Source organism: Grammomys surdaster, unplaced genomic scaffold (assembly GCF_004785775.1).
Source record: "Grammomys surdaster isolate TR1022 unplaced genomic scaffold, NIH_TR_1.0 181, whole genome shotgun sequence".
NCBI classification, from domain to species: Eukaryota; Metazoa; Chordata; class Mammalia; order Rodentia; family Muridae; genus Grammomys; species Grammomys surdaster.
The window spans coordinates 4,620,609-4,633,884 of record NW_021604626.1 but is presented as its reverse complement, the minus strand read 5'-3'; the positions used below and the strand labels follow the sequence as shown (position 1 = coordinate 4,633,884).

The window sequence follows — 13,276 nt, the reverse complement described above, 5'->3', positions numbered from 1 at the left end:
ACCATTGCAAAAACAACTCCACAGAAAACTCTTCACCAAACCAAACCCTGGGAGGCTTTCTTGCTGACCCTGTCTCTTCCAATAGAAAACGCTGCCAGCAGGGACGGAGGGATCTCTGTGGTATTGCCTAGGGTACAGGTGGGATTGATGAGGATCTTTTCTGCTCTGCTCCTCACAGTGTGAATTCTGAGATGGCTGGGTCTACTTCCCGGCAAGTGTGAGGAGTTCTGGCCTCAGAGGGTGGTGACCTTCAGCCCCATGTTGGTGAATGGTCTGCAGCATCAGGGGATAGCACATTCTGCCTCCCTGATCCCAGGGCTCCTCACACCTGGGACCCATGGACTCGGGACAGCCTGCTGTCTGAATGGATGTGACCTTGGGTCTGGCTGTCCTGTGTCACTAGCTGGGAGCCCAGCTGTCATGCTTAGGCGTTCTGCCATTGTAATGGGGGAGGGTAGCCGTGTGGAGGGCCAGGTAGGTTGAGACCTTTGACAGATGAGGGCCCAGCGCCAGGACCAGCAGTTTCCCAGGTAGACTTCCAACCCACCCAGTCCCCAGGGATCTGAGATGTAGACCCTCATTCAGTCCAGTCTGTCTGTGGATCATGTGTGAGACAGGCAGCTTGAACTGCCTGCCATGATGGACTCCAGCAGAGTGGGGCCTTGCTCTGCTGGACATGGCAGGGCTTAATGGGGGTTCTCACCAGCCTGGTGCTGCCTAGATGCTTTTGGTTTAAGACAGCACCCCAGTTAGACAGCACCCCAGTTAGCACCCCAGTTAGACAGACAGCACCCCAATTAGCACTCCAGTTAGACAGACAGCACCCCAGTTAGCTGTGTGAGCCTTCCTATTCTAGAACCTACCACATTAGCTGAGAGAATTCTCTTTTAAGAAGGTTCTAATTACTGAGCTGCAATATTAACACACGCTTATCTCTGGTGATTAGGACTAAGGCACCTTGGCTGTGCGGCTTAGTCATCTGCTTAAGTGGCCAGGAGTGTGTTGATGCACAGCTTATCAGGGACCCCAGGGCTGTGTAGTTAGAGGAGTGCTGGCAGCCTCCCTGCTCCCTCCACCACTTCCTGCTCCTCCCCTTCCTTCTTCCTCCCCCTTTCTCCCTTCCTTCTTGGCTCCCCTCTTCCTCCCCTGCCCCTTTCTCCTCTCCACCCCTCTTCCCTTTCTCCTCCCTCCTGTTTTCTTCTCCCCCACCCCCTTCACCATGCACTCCACCTACCCCTCTTACCCCACCTTTCTTTCCTCCTACCCCTTTGTTCTATTCTGGGCTTTTCTCTTCCACTTCCAGTCCTCTCTTCCCCTCCTTCTTCCCCTTCTGTCTCTTCACCAGGCAGGCCCTCTTTCCCCTTCACTGATGACTGGTCTCTGCTCAGAGGCAGCTATGTAGTGAGTGAGTCACTCTGAATGATCCTGGTGGCTGAACCTAGAAGTCACGTTTCTCTCTGGGTTTGATCCACATGGATTCTCCTGCCCAGCCTCCTTCGAGAACGGCTGCCTCAGACAGCTGAGGAGTGTATCCCACAGTGAGTGGTTCCTTCTTGCATCTGGTGGTTGTTAAGACGCAAACCAAAGGTTCCTCCCACTGTAGCGTTTGTTGTGAGGATTTCAAAACCACAGCGAGTGCTCTAGGAGTTCACAGAGAAGGCAGAGAGTGGCAGAGAGGGAAAGGGCTCATTGGACATTGCATAATTCCAGCCCAGGGCCATAGACGGCTTCAGTAACAATATACACCAAATGGTTGTTATTGTTTGCTGTGCTGGAATTCGAACGGCCGTTTTGTGTATGAAGCAAGTACTATGCCGCTGAGCCGCACACAATAAATAACTAAAATAAATACACACAAAGTAAATAAACTAAAGTGTAAGAACAACAAAAAAGATTCATGGATGGTAGGCCTTTTGTTAGGCTCTGTTTTGCAGAGGAGTGATAATGCAGTATCCTGTATTTGTCTATTCAGCTAATAGAGGACGTTAACTAGGGTTGTTCCTTTTTGGCTGTTACAAGTAACAGTTTCTTATAGTTTCACATTCAGGTAAAAGATTCTGTGTCCTTACTATATAATGGAATTTTAAAGAACTTTATTTTAGAGAAGGAAGGTAGCATGTACCAATGTACATTATATTAGTAACACAAGATGGGTTGGTGATATAGGGCAAAGTATATAGTAAATCTTTAGCTTGCCTTCTGCAAAATAGTTAATGTAACTAACTATGTATCTGTATTTCAAGGATTCCGATGAGTTACTATGTGAAACTTCTGATGAGTTACTAGAAAAAAGGGTGTATATGTGTTTATAGGGGACTTATATGGCTAGGTGACCCTAGGTGATCAATTGACTAATTATAAATATTAACACTAGATAATACATCCTGATTTATGTGTGTGTGTGTGTATGTGTGTGTGTGTGTTCTGTAAATATCTACAGTAGAAGTTTTATCATGATTTAATTGAAGATACTTCAGGCACTTTCTATTCTGTCCTTTTAGCCCAGGCTTAAACTGTCTGGCACTGTTTGTGGAGTGAGGTTTGAAGCCATTTCTGAGTTTTGTGACTCCTCTAGGAGTAGCAGTGCCTACTTGGAACTGGTTTTCTTTGTCTCTTGTCTTTCTCCTTTTATGTAGTTCTGTCCTTACAAGTATGACATTCATGAGGAGGGGAACATTCTTCCTTAGACCTCCTATACACAGGCTGTATAGCTTGTAGGTTTGTTGTATCCATTCCCAGGATGTGTTTGTTGAACATTTACTCCATGTACATGGCTTACTGTGATGTGAGGCGAACCACAGGAATGTCCACTCCAAGACCAATCTGAGGTGGGTGAGAGTTTCCAGATGATGTGGACTGCGCACAGAGCCATCCTGGGCCAGCTGCTCTGTCTACTCTAGATGCATAGGCTGAGGTTGGAACTCTCCTGCAGGCTGTTTTAGTTATGGGCTTCCAGTTTTTATTGTATTTTATTTTACTTTTATAGCCTTGGCCTTTGGCTGCCTCTAGCTTTCTGCATTGTGGCCAGGTATCTTTGGGAAGCTGGCCGGTGCAGAGTTGGGTGGACACTCTGCTCCTCTAATGGCAGAAACTGTCAACATGTCCTTCCTCTGTGCCTGATGCCTGCAGGAAGGGCACTGTCCCTCCTGCAGTGCTCTTGAGACATGTGCCTTCTAAGGAGCTGCTTTCCCTGGGCCTGGTGTCTTGGTCACTGCACAGATGACTAGTTAACTCCTGTATTGCCTTCCTCAGAGGCCTAGGCTCCTCTGGGTAAGAGCTCCTACTTCCCTGTGGATGAATTCCCAGATCCTTCCAGTTTGAGTTTCAAAACTAGGTTGTTCAGCAAATGATTAAAAAGTGAGGAGTTTGGTCCTGGCAGCAGTTTTAATTTGCTATAATTCTAGGCAGCTTGCCCAAACACCGTGTTGTCTAGATTCTTGAGTGTATTTAAGTGTTTCTTGAATGGGTCCAAAGGATGTGGGTGGAACTTACGCAGGTCTGCAGCAACTGTGAGCCTGGTACTACATACTGGCATGTAGACACATATAGGGAGTTACAGGGGTGGTGAGTGCATGTGTGTGTGTGTGTGTGTGTGTGTGTGTGTGTGTGTATGTGTTTCACACTTAAAGTTTGCTATCTTAGGAATGCTCACCACAGTTCTTGCCTGCCCTCGACCCGTTCCTTCTTTTTAGAGAATTGAGGTCCCTGGCCTGTGTCCAGCTCTGGATAATCTGATCCTGTCAGTTGTCTGTGTCCACAGAGAGCTTCTCACCTTGAGTATACATGGTCTAGAGCATGTTGGTGTGCCTGTGGTTCCCAAGCCTGCCAGTGTGCTGACGTGGAAGACTCCTAATGCTTTACCAGTCCTGCCAGGCCCTGGCCTGCTGAGCCCCAGATCGGAGGGCAATATCGAGGGCATTGTCCCTGGAGCCGGCTTTGGAGTGTGTGGCAGAGTTGCGTGCTGCTTTGGTGCATGTGGTCATTCACGGTTTTCCTGAAAATGTTCTTCTTTCCTTTGGAGATCCACCATAGGCCCCACTCACAAAAGTTTGGTGCAGTTCAACCTGGAAGGGTGGGTTGATGTGTGGTGGGAGTTGTCCTTGGAGAGATTTAAGGGCTGCTTTTCTTATCTTCCTTCCTGTCCCTTCGCCTGAAGAAGTACACTGCCTTTCAAATTAGCCACCCTGTTTCCCCAGGACTGCCAGAAACAGAGAGCAGATGCAGGTTTGCAGCGGCTGGCCGGACTTGCTTGCCATGTCGTCTTCAGTGCCTACTGTTGTAAACTCTTTGGGGAGTTTACACCCCAGGAGTCTAGCCTGGATTCCTTAGAATATCACTGTTTGCAGAGTGTGGGTAGGAATAATTCCTAGATCTGACAAGATACAAGCGAGGCAGGACCCCTCCTTGCTCCGGTCAGAACAGCAGACGCTGAGAGCAGCAGTTCAGGACCACTATGGCTCATTATAGAGCAGGGAGAACACACGCCCCCCAGTTTGTTCATAGCTATGGGCAGAGATGAAGAATCTGTGACCAACAGCAGAGTCTTGGGTGGTGGATGTTGAAAGTAGCTGGCTGCCTTGACAGTGTAGGTGTGAGAACTTTCCTTTGAGGGGCAGTGGGAAGGTGGACCAGGGGAGCAAGCAGGGACGAGGTGGAAGAGGCAGTGTGGCGGCATGTGTCATGCTAAGGTCTTCCCAAGACTTCACAAAAGGTATCTCATGATCAAGTTAGGTTTGCTCTTGGAGACCTCACAGGCACCTTGTGCAGAAAGCAGCTGCTGGCAAAGGCAGGTATGGCCTTTCATTCTTTAGCGATTGTTCCTCAGATGGCAGGAAGTCCAGAAGTTGTAGGTTTTCGTGATGTTCGTGAGCCCTCAGTCCGCACACGGGAGATCTTTGTGCGCAGCCTCCTCCTTAGCTGTTTCAGACCTGGCCTCTCTGGCTCCCTCGAAGCTGTTGCAGGGGGTGATCCATTCCCTAGGAGAACTAGCTGGAGTTAATACTGCTGTGCCTCCCTCTTGAAGGGCTTCCTTGCTCTCCCTAGGAGAGCCTGACCTTCATCAGGACTCCATCTTTAAAAACACTTGCTAGCATATAGCAACTGTACAAAATCGTGGGTGTTGGTGTTCAGGTTTCTATGTTCACCTCAGACATTAGGAAGAAAACCCTGTCTTGTGGTTGGCTCTGGGCAGGTCTGGGTGGCTACAGTCATCGGCTTCTCTGATGAAGTTTCTGTTCCAGGAAGCTGACTGTGGCAGATTACAGTTGTGATTCAAGGCTTACCTTGGCTACAGAGCAGTTCTAGGTACCTGGATGACGTAGGGAGGCCGTGTCTCAAAGCAGAGTGAACACAGGACAGACTGGAGGTGGCTCAGTACAGAATGCTTGTTAACCTTACTGATGTGCTAGGTGCAGTCCATAGCACCACAAGCCAAGTTCCCCAGGACCAAAATGAAACAAAGTCAGAAGCAGGATTTTCAGTTGAGATTGGTTGAAGAGAGGAAAGGGCCATGGAGAAAGTGAAAGAAATCCTGACAGGCTTAGTATGTGGCCCCAGGAACATGCATGGTCGGTAGCTTTAAAACAGAAATCCCCCAGCCCCAGAACCTAGTCATTTGGCTCTGATCTGATTTGGACCTTGATTCTGGAATGACCCTGCTGGTTCAGACACCCTGTGAGATTTGGGGGTGCTATTCCCCTCTCCTCCAGCTCTTTACTCTCAGCTGCTGCCTCTGGCTGAAGTCTGACCCTGGCAGTGGTGTCTCAAAGGAACCATATAGGTTCTCCCTCACTCTGAGTTAGGGTTTTCCACAGGAAAGACCGCAAAGTCGGCCTGATTACGCTATTGAGGGTGCCTGCGCTTGGTGGTGCTAATCCTGTGCCTGTCCTTTGGATGCAAGTGAAGACCCCAGACCTGCTCGGGCCACAAGGCTGAGAGGTCAGCTGGGGTTCCTCTCCTTCCTCACTACACTTCAATGGAACTACATCTAGAATGGTGGCTCTCAACCTTCTTAACTCTCCTTAATATAATTCTTCATGTTGTGGTGACCCCCAGCCATTTGTTAGTGACTCATAACTGTAACTTTGATGTTGTCAATTGTAAGGTAAATATTTTTGGAGATAGAGGTGTCCCAAAGGGGTCGTGATTCACAGGCTGAGAGCTGCTGGTCTAGAAAGTAAAAGTCCTATCTTCTGCCTCTCTGTCGTTATGGGCTAGATTGGGAGAACCAGCTGGCGGTCTCAGGTGCGTGGGTGTTATTCCTGCCCAAAGGTCTTGCTTCTTACTCCTGGGGCTTCCCTTACTGCCTCTGCGTGCCTCAGGATAGTGACGTCTTGAGACACCTCCCTCCCTCTTCAGGTACAAGATGTGATATGCAGAGTGGGTCAGGAGAGGGACTCAAGTGACCAAGACTGCGTGTGCAGTGACCTGCTCCGCCATTGGCTTTTCTTAATAGGTTTCTGAAACCCTGGAGAGTAGACATGAGTTCATGGGGGCTTACCCACATGTCCTGCAGACCCCGGACTTTCTCCCATATGGTCCCCAGGGTTAGGGGTTGTATGCCATGTAGTCTTTGGCCTGCAACACTGCTCCCTGTAGGACTACTCTGGATGGCACTCAGCTAGAGATATACCACCCAGGCCTCCTTTAGTCCCTATGTTTCAAGTACAGGTTTGCACACTTGGAAAATGATTCTCAGAGGTGCATCGTACCCTGGTGGGTCTAGGGTTATACCATCTGTTGCCCTTCTGCTCAGTGCTCCTTCCTGAGGTGTGTCCTGTGGCTAGGTAGGAAGGGCAGCCCCTGTGCTTTTGGCTGTTTAGCATTTGCCTGTTTAGTTGACCTGGCTTTTCACAAATGGCAGGCTGATGCATTAGGCGGGGGTAGGGTTGGGGGGCGATCTGCAGTAGGATAGGTGATGGAGGACCCGTAGGAAGCAGTAACCTCTGTGGCCCCTTCTGGAAGCTACGCTGGAAGAGGCCCAGGGTACTGTGTTGTCCCAGTAGCTTCAAGTGAGAGGCTCTCCAGGTTAATCCATAGCAGCTCAGCAAGTGTGTGTGTGTGTGTGTGTGTGGGGGGGGGGTGTCAGGATCTGAAGTCAGCGGTGTCCTGGGGATAAGCTAGGGGAGTCTATCAGAGCACTGCCTTCCTCTCATTGAGCCCACATTGGCTTTGACACTCCCCAGGCTTGAGCTCTGGGCTGCCCTGGGGCTCCTGTTGGGTCTTTCACAGATTCTCAGGAGGACTCCCCACCCCACATTTTGGCTCCTTAGAAATTGTGATGCCTCTCTCAATGGCTGCCTACCCTACAGCCATTGTACTGGAGGTCCAGTGAACCCAGGGGTTTCTCCCCTTTCCACTCCCTCCTGTCAGTAGCCCTCTAGTGAAAAGCACCCTGCTGGTGTCTCAAGGATCTTCACAATTCAGCTCCCAGGGGCCAGCATCTGGCTGACTAACAAACTTGATCATGTGTTCTGTGCACACTGGATGGTGATCCCACAGAGGAGTCAGCAGACATCTGTAGCCCTATGCCTCCTAATTTCCAGGCCTCTGTAGCATAGTGAATGCAATAAGGATTACCCCCTTCTTCAGCCTGCTCTTGGGACCTGCCTTCTCCAAACCTTGTGCAATAGCCGCTGGTTACCTCTGTACACAGTTGGTCGCTCACTCTGTGAGGTGTCATTTCCAGGGTTTACCCATGGTTTCCTGGATGTCGGCTTATAATTTCTTCTCAGGCCATATGTCTCTGGATACCATGACAAGTCCCTTCTAAGCTGGGCAGGCCCATGGAGGCATCCTGTCACTGTGGGAGAGTTTCAGTGAGAAAAGGAGCTGGGTGGAAACGCTGGGCAGACTGCCCGCCTTAGAGCTGTGTGTCTCTGCACCTGAGGCTCTGGGTCCTGCAGTGCACCGGGACTGACAGTGGCTTGGCACATCGCCCGGAAATCCAGCTGCTGAGTTTGGAGCTTTCTGTTTTGTTTAGCTCCGGTCCCCTGTGAAGCAGCAGGTACCGTTCGTTTCACACAAGCAAGGCACAGAACCACACACAAGGGATGAATAATGCCAGGGCATCTGCTGCGTGGAGGACAGGAGCAGAAGTACCATTGCACTGGGTGTGCTTGTGTTATTGCTTGGGGCTGTGGGGTCATACAGCTGCTCTTACCTGGCTCTGCTGACTCTCAAGCTGCAGGGCAGTGTGCCACTGCCTCAGTGAGGAATGAGCCTGCCATGTTCCCCTCCGTGGGGCTGGAGTGGGTGTCCATGGATGCTTCTAGCAAGTCCATCCTGCATATCCTCACATTTAATCCTGGTAGCAATACGAACCAGGCAATGTTGTTAGCCCATAGTTCTCATGGTCAGGTAGCATTGAAGGATTCTGCTGAGGACCTGGGACTTGAGGAGAAAGCAGCTCCTGAAGCAGGGCCAGGTCTGGGTTCTTCAGACCCTCTCTGCAGGAGGTTGCATCCATTCAGAATGGTGGTGCTGAGACATGAAGTCGTAGGTCTACAGGGAGGAGCCTTGGCTGGTTGGCAGCCAGGGAAGACTCTCCTAGAGTGTGAACAGACTTGGTGTCTGGAGGGCAAAGATATGTCATTGACGTGTGTGTGTACATGTGTGTGTACATGTGTGTACGTGTGTGTGTGTGTGTGTGTGTGTGTGCCATTCATTAAGAAAGGAGAATCACAACATTGAACCCCCATACTGCCTTGGTTAAGAGGAGTTTTCACCCTGCTTACTGCACAGAGCTTTTGGAGGAGCTTTGTTTGTTATTGTTTGTTGTTGTTTGTTGGTTTGTTTCTTATTAACTAAGCCAGCGGTTGTCAGAGCTAGTGCTCGTTAGACTTGAGGCAGTACAAGGTTGGAGAAGACAGAAGCAGGATGTGGCAGTTGCTTGGGGGTGGTAGGGCGAGGCTACGTTTTAGGAGTGGTCATGCCAGGAGCTGGGCTCAGCTTGGGTTTCTGAGTTGTCTTCTGGGTCCCCATATTTGTCCAGGTACAAAGGTGACTGTTACTCGGTGAGGTGTGCTGAGATAATGCATTGTTCAGACAGACCCCATGGCGGAGCTCCTGGCTTGCTCGAGAATGGGGATACTGCACCAAGATCCACACAGAAGGCTGTGCCAGGCTGTGCCATGCTGTGCCACAGGAACTCGGCTGAACTCTATGAAGTCTGTTACCCCATGAGGTAGCAGGGATGATCCTGAAAGAACAGCAGTTCCAGTCAGACACTTGAAAGAACTCCTGAAGAAGACAGCCTAGGATGTGTGTCCTTTGTTCGTGCGTGTTGATTTGTGCATGTGTGTATGTGCACATGTGTGGACAACCTCAGACATTGTTTCTTTGATGCCAGTCACTCCCCGACTGTTCTTTTCTGTCTGTATTGGGGGAGGCAGGGACACAATCTCTCACTGATCTGGAACTCACCAAGTAAGCCAGCCTGGCTGGCCTCAGGAGGAGACAGCCCGAGGCCAAGCCCTGGGAATCTTCCTAGTACTTGTCAAGGATTTGTGACTTGCTATGTGCCTGTGGGTGTGTGTATGTGCATATGTGTACAGGTGCCCAAAGATATCACCAGAGGGCATTGGATCCCCTGGAGTAGAAGTCACAGACCATTTCGAGCCACACAACATGGGTGCTGGGAACTGAACTCCAGGCTCTACAAAAGCAGCGTGTGTCCTCCACCGCTGAGTCATCCCTGCAGCCTCCAATCCAACTCTTCCACACAGGGCTCGAACCCAAGACCTCCAAGTTTTCAGCAGACTCTTTACTAAAGTCTTTCCCCTCTTCCTCGGTTTTGAAGGTGACATCGTTATGTGCCTGAGTTCTGCGTATGATGAGCGAGACTAGTAATGATACACACGAGGAAGGGTGTACACAAGAACACGCAATGGGAGAACGTGCAAGCCGGGCACACTGGGGAACCTGCAGTGGCCTGGGGCTCACTTCTGCCAGTTGCCCCTCTGCTGCTGAAGCGCTTTCTCTCACACTGTCCCTAACACAGTTGCCCACCCACCCACTTCTGCCCGTCTCTCTCCTCAGTGAGCCTGGATGGGTTTGGAGGTTAGCGTCTGGATTAGCAGACCCTCCTGAGGCTGGACCACTGGGCAGGAAGCCTGAGTGGTGCACGGGGTCCCTGCCTTCTGTGGTTCTCTGCTGTTCTCTTGTTTCCTCACTGAGTGGCGAGAAGCCCCCTTGTCCTCCCTACAGCCCCTCACAGATTTCCTGCTTCAGATTCCTGTAGCACGGGGCCCCAACTGGATATTGGGACAGATGGCCCTACAATGAGAGACCAGTGTCTAATCGGACGTGGTCACTTATAGTCTTGTAGCCAGGGGCCCTTCTCTATGGCAGCTGTGCCGCTCAGGGCCGACTTCAAGTCTGACCTGCCTGGGCTCCCGACTCTAAAGACATTGACAGTGTCCGTGTGCACCGCATCAGAAGCGCCCATGACTTACCGTACTGCTGAAGACGCCTAGGATTCTAGTTGTCACTGTGGTCACTGACATTCTTAGATGCTGTCATTCCTGGATCCTGGGGAGCAGCAGGAAGCCTCCCGTGCACCCCGAGGCCAAGACTGAGGGTGTCTTGACCTTACTATTTAGCCTACCTACCGCAGCACAGGTTACTGGCCTCCAGTGTCTCCTGGTGACGCCTGTCAGTGTCTATCAGCTAGCAGAACTCTCCCAGGCAAAGGTGAGTCTGCAGACAGCAGCCCTCATGCTGGGGGTGGCAGGGTATGTGAGACAGGAAGTTGGTTGCTCAGAGGCAGTGAGGTTTCCTCTGATCCCAGACTGCTCAGCGACAGCCACCCTCCATCCCCAGCTCCACCCTCAGTTTGCCGTGTTTGCCAGTCCAGGTGTTCTGAGATGCTAATCCTACACCTCAGTGCCACTGCGTCGTCTGTAGAGAGAACACCGCGCTTCCACTGCGTCGTCTGTAGAGAGAACACCGCGCCTCCACTGCGTCGTCTGTAGAGAGAACACCGCGCCTCCACTGCGTCGTCTGTAGAGAGAACACCGTGCTTCCACTGCGTCGTCTGTAGAGAGAACACTGCGTCGTCTGTAGAGAGAACACCGCGCCTCCACTGCGTCGTCTGTAGAGAACACTGGATTTGGTTCATTTTATCTTGATTTTATTGTTGTGTATGTGCGCATGTATACATGTGTGTATGTTACGTGTGTATGTGTGTGTGTATGTGTGTCTGTGCACACGCGCGTGCGTATGGAGGTATGCAGGCATGTATGAGCAGGCAGAGGCCAGGAGAGAGTGTTGGGTGTTTCCCCCTATTATTTTCCTTTCCACCTTAGATTTAGCTTTTTTTTTTTTTTTAACAAATCTACTTTTATTTATTTACTTTCCATTAATTTAAATCCTGGATGGATACAGCATCACGAGGATTCTGTGTCCAGCGACCATTGCAGGAAGGTTGCTTTGGAATTTGGCAGGAACCATGCTACTGTTTCCGTGGGCCCGAGTTACCTTCCCCCAGATCACTCTGGTTGTGTTTGGTTTGCCTCCAGGAGTCACTGTATTGTTTTTGCTTTGTACACATAAGCACATCTCCTGCCTAAGTAGAACTCAGTTTCATCTCGGGCATAAACGCCTTCAATTTTAAGAAGAGCCGTGTGCTCTCTTTAGTTCCAGAGACCTCGCTTATAGCCAGCAAAAGTGGCCTTGCACCACAGCCTTCCAGACATACTTGCTTTTAGAAGTCCTGTTCCCAGCAGGCCTCCACAGGTGCCAAGATGGTGGAAAGACTCCACCTTAGCTTTTGAGACAGGGTCTTGCATTGAACCCAAAGCTTGCTGTTTGGGTAAGGCTCTCTGAGCAGTGAGCTCCCAGGATCCATGTATTCACGGCTCTCGGGGCATGTGTAGTCTCGCTCAGTGTGGGTTCTGGGTATTTGCATGGGTCCTCTGATTTCATAGCAAGCACTTGTATTCATGGAGCTGTCTCTCCAGCCACAATTTGACATTTGGAGATAAGTACCAGGTAGTCCAGGTTGGCATTGGACTTATTCGGCTGATGCTGTCCTTGAACCTCCTGCCTCCACCTTCCAAGTGCTGGAATAACATGATTGTGCACCACACCTGTCACCCAGCTTGAGGACACTGTTTGAAGACACTGTTTTAAGGAACTTAGAAAAGGTTGCGTTCTGCTCTGTCATTGATAGAAATGGCTTTTTGACACACGAAGAGCACGCAGGAGGCGTCTCACATGCTGGGCTGTATGTTTGTGGACTTGTGGGGTGGGAATGGTTTCCCAGAGGAGGGTAGTGTGTCAGACAGAGGCTGGAGGTGTGTTTGAAGAGAGCAGGGAGGAAAGGGGGATGTGGTTTGGGTAGTGATGTCTGTGTGTAGAGGCCACAGAGAAAGGCCTGAGCACAGGCTGCTGTCATGAAGCCTGGCAGCTGCTGTCATGGCCAGGGTGACTGTGGAGGAAGGTGGTGCCAGCCCCACAGAGATGCATGCTGATGGAGCTGGAGGCAGATGACAGTCCTTCAGGTTTACTGGTGCTTGCTGCCGTGGGTGCAGGGCCCATAGTCCTATTTCTGTGTGTCCTTCCTGTAAGTTACCGACAGCAGAGAGAACTCGATTGTGTGTTCCAGGCCTGCTGAGAGTGACAATCATGTTCCACAGTTGCAGGTCAAGGAAGAGGAGGGGCTCTTCCTTAACATGCCCCCTTCTATCTCAATTCAGCTTATAAATGACTGAGAAGATCTTTTGGTGGTTTTAGTTTTTGTGATTCCTGCCTCCCTTCCCGATTGTGTTTTTGCCATGTGTTATGGTGAACTGCATCCCTGTCTCTAGTGTGCCCTGAAGATGAGACAGCATTCAAGGCTGCTTTTGTCTAAATCACAGTGGCCGTCACTAAAACCAAGGCCTGGGAAGGCCAGTGTTATTCCAGGACAGGACACAGTCCTGTTGTGTTCATGCGTGACCTCTGCACTCTGTTCTACATGTAACACTAAGTGGGCTGACTGGCCTTGCATAAGGGCCCAGTGTGGGAGGAGAGCACAGGTGCGGGAGGAGAGCACAGGTGTGGGAGGGGAGCACAGGTGCGGGAGGGGAGCACAGGTGCAGGAGGAGAGCACAGGTGCGGGAGGGGAGCACAGGTGCGGGAGGAGAGCACAGGTGTGGGAGGGGAGCACAGGTGTGGGAGGAGAGCACAGGTGTGGGAGGGGAGCACAGGTGCGGGAGGGGAGCACAGGTGTGGGAGGGGAGCACAGGTGCGGGAGGAGAGCACAGGTGTGGGAGGGGAGCACAGGTGCGGGAGG

General features: G+C 50.9%; 1 protein-coding gene across 1 annotated transcript in view; it reads left to right on the top strand.

Moving 5' to 3' along the window:
- Galnt2 (polypeptide N-acetylgalactosaminyltransferase 2) overlaps nt 1-13,276 on the top strand; it is a 119,389-nt gene that overhangs the window by 17,589 nt on the left and 88,524 nt on the right.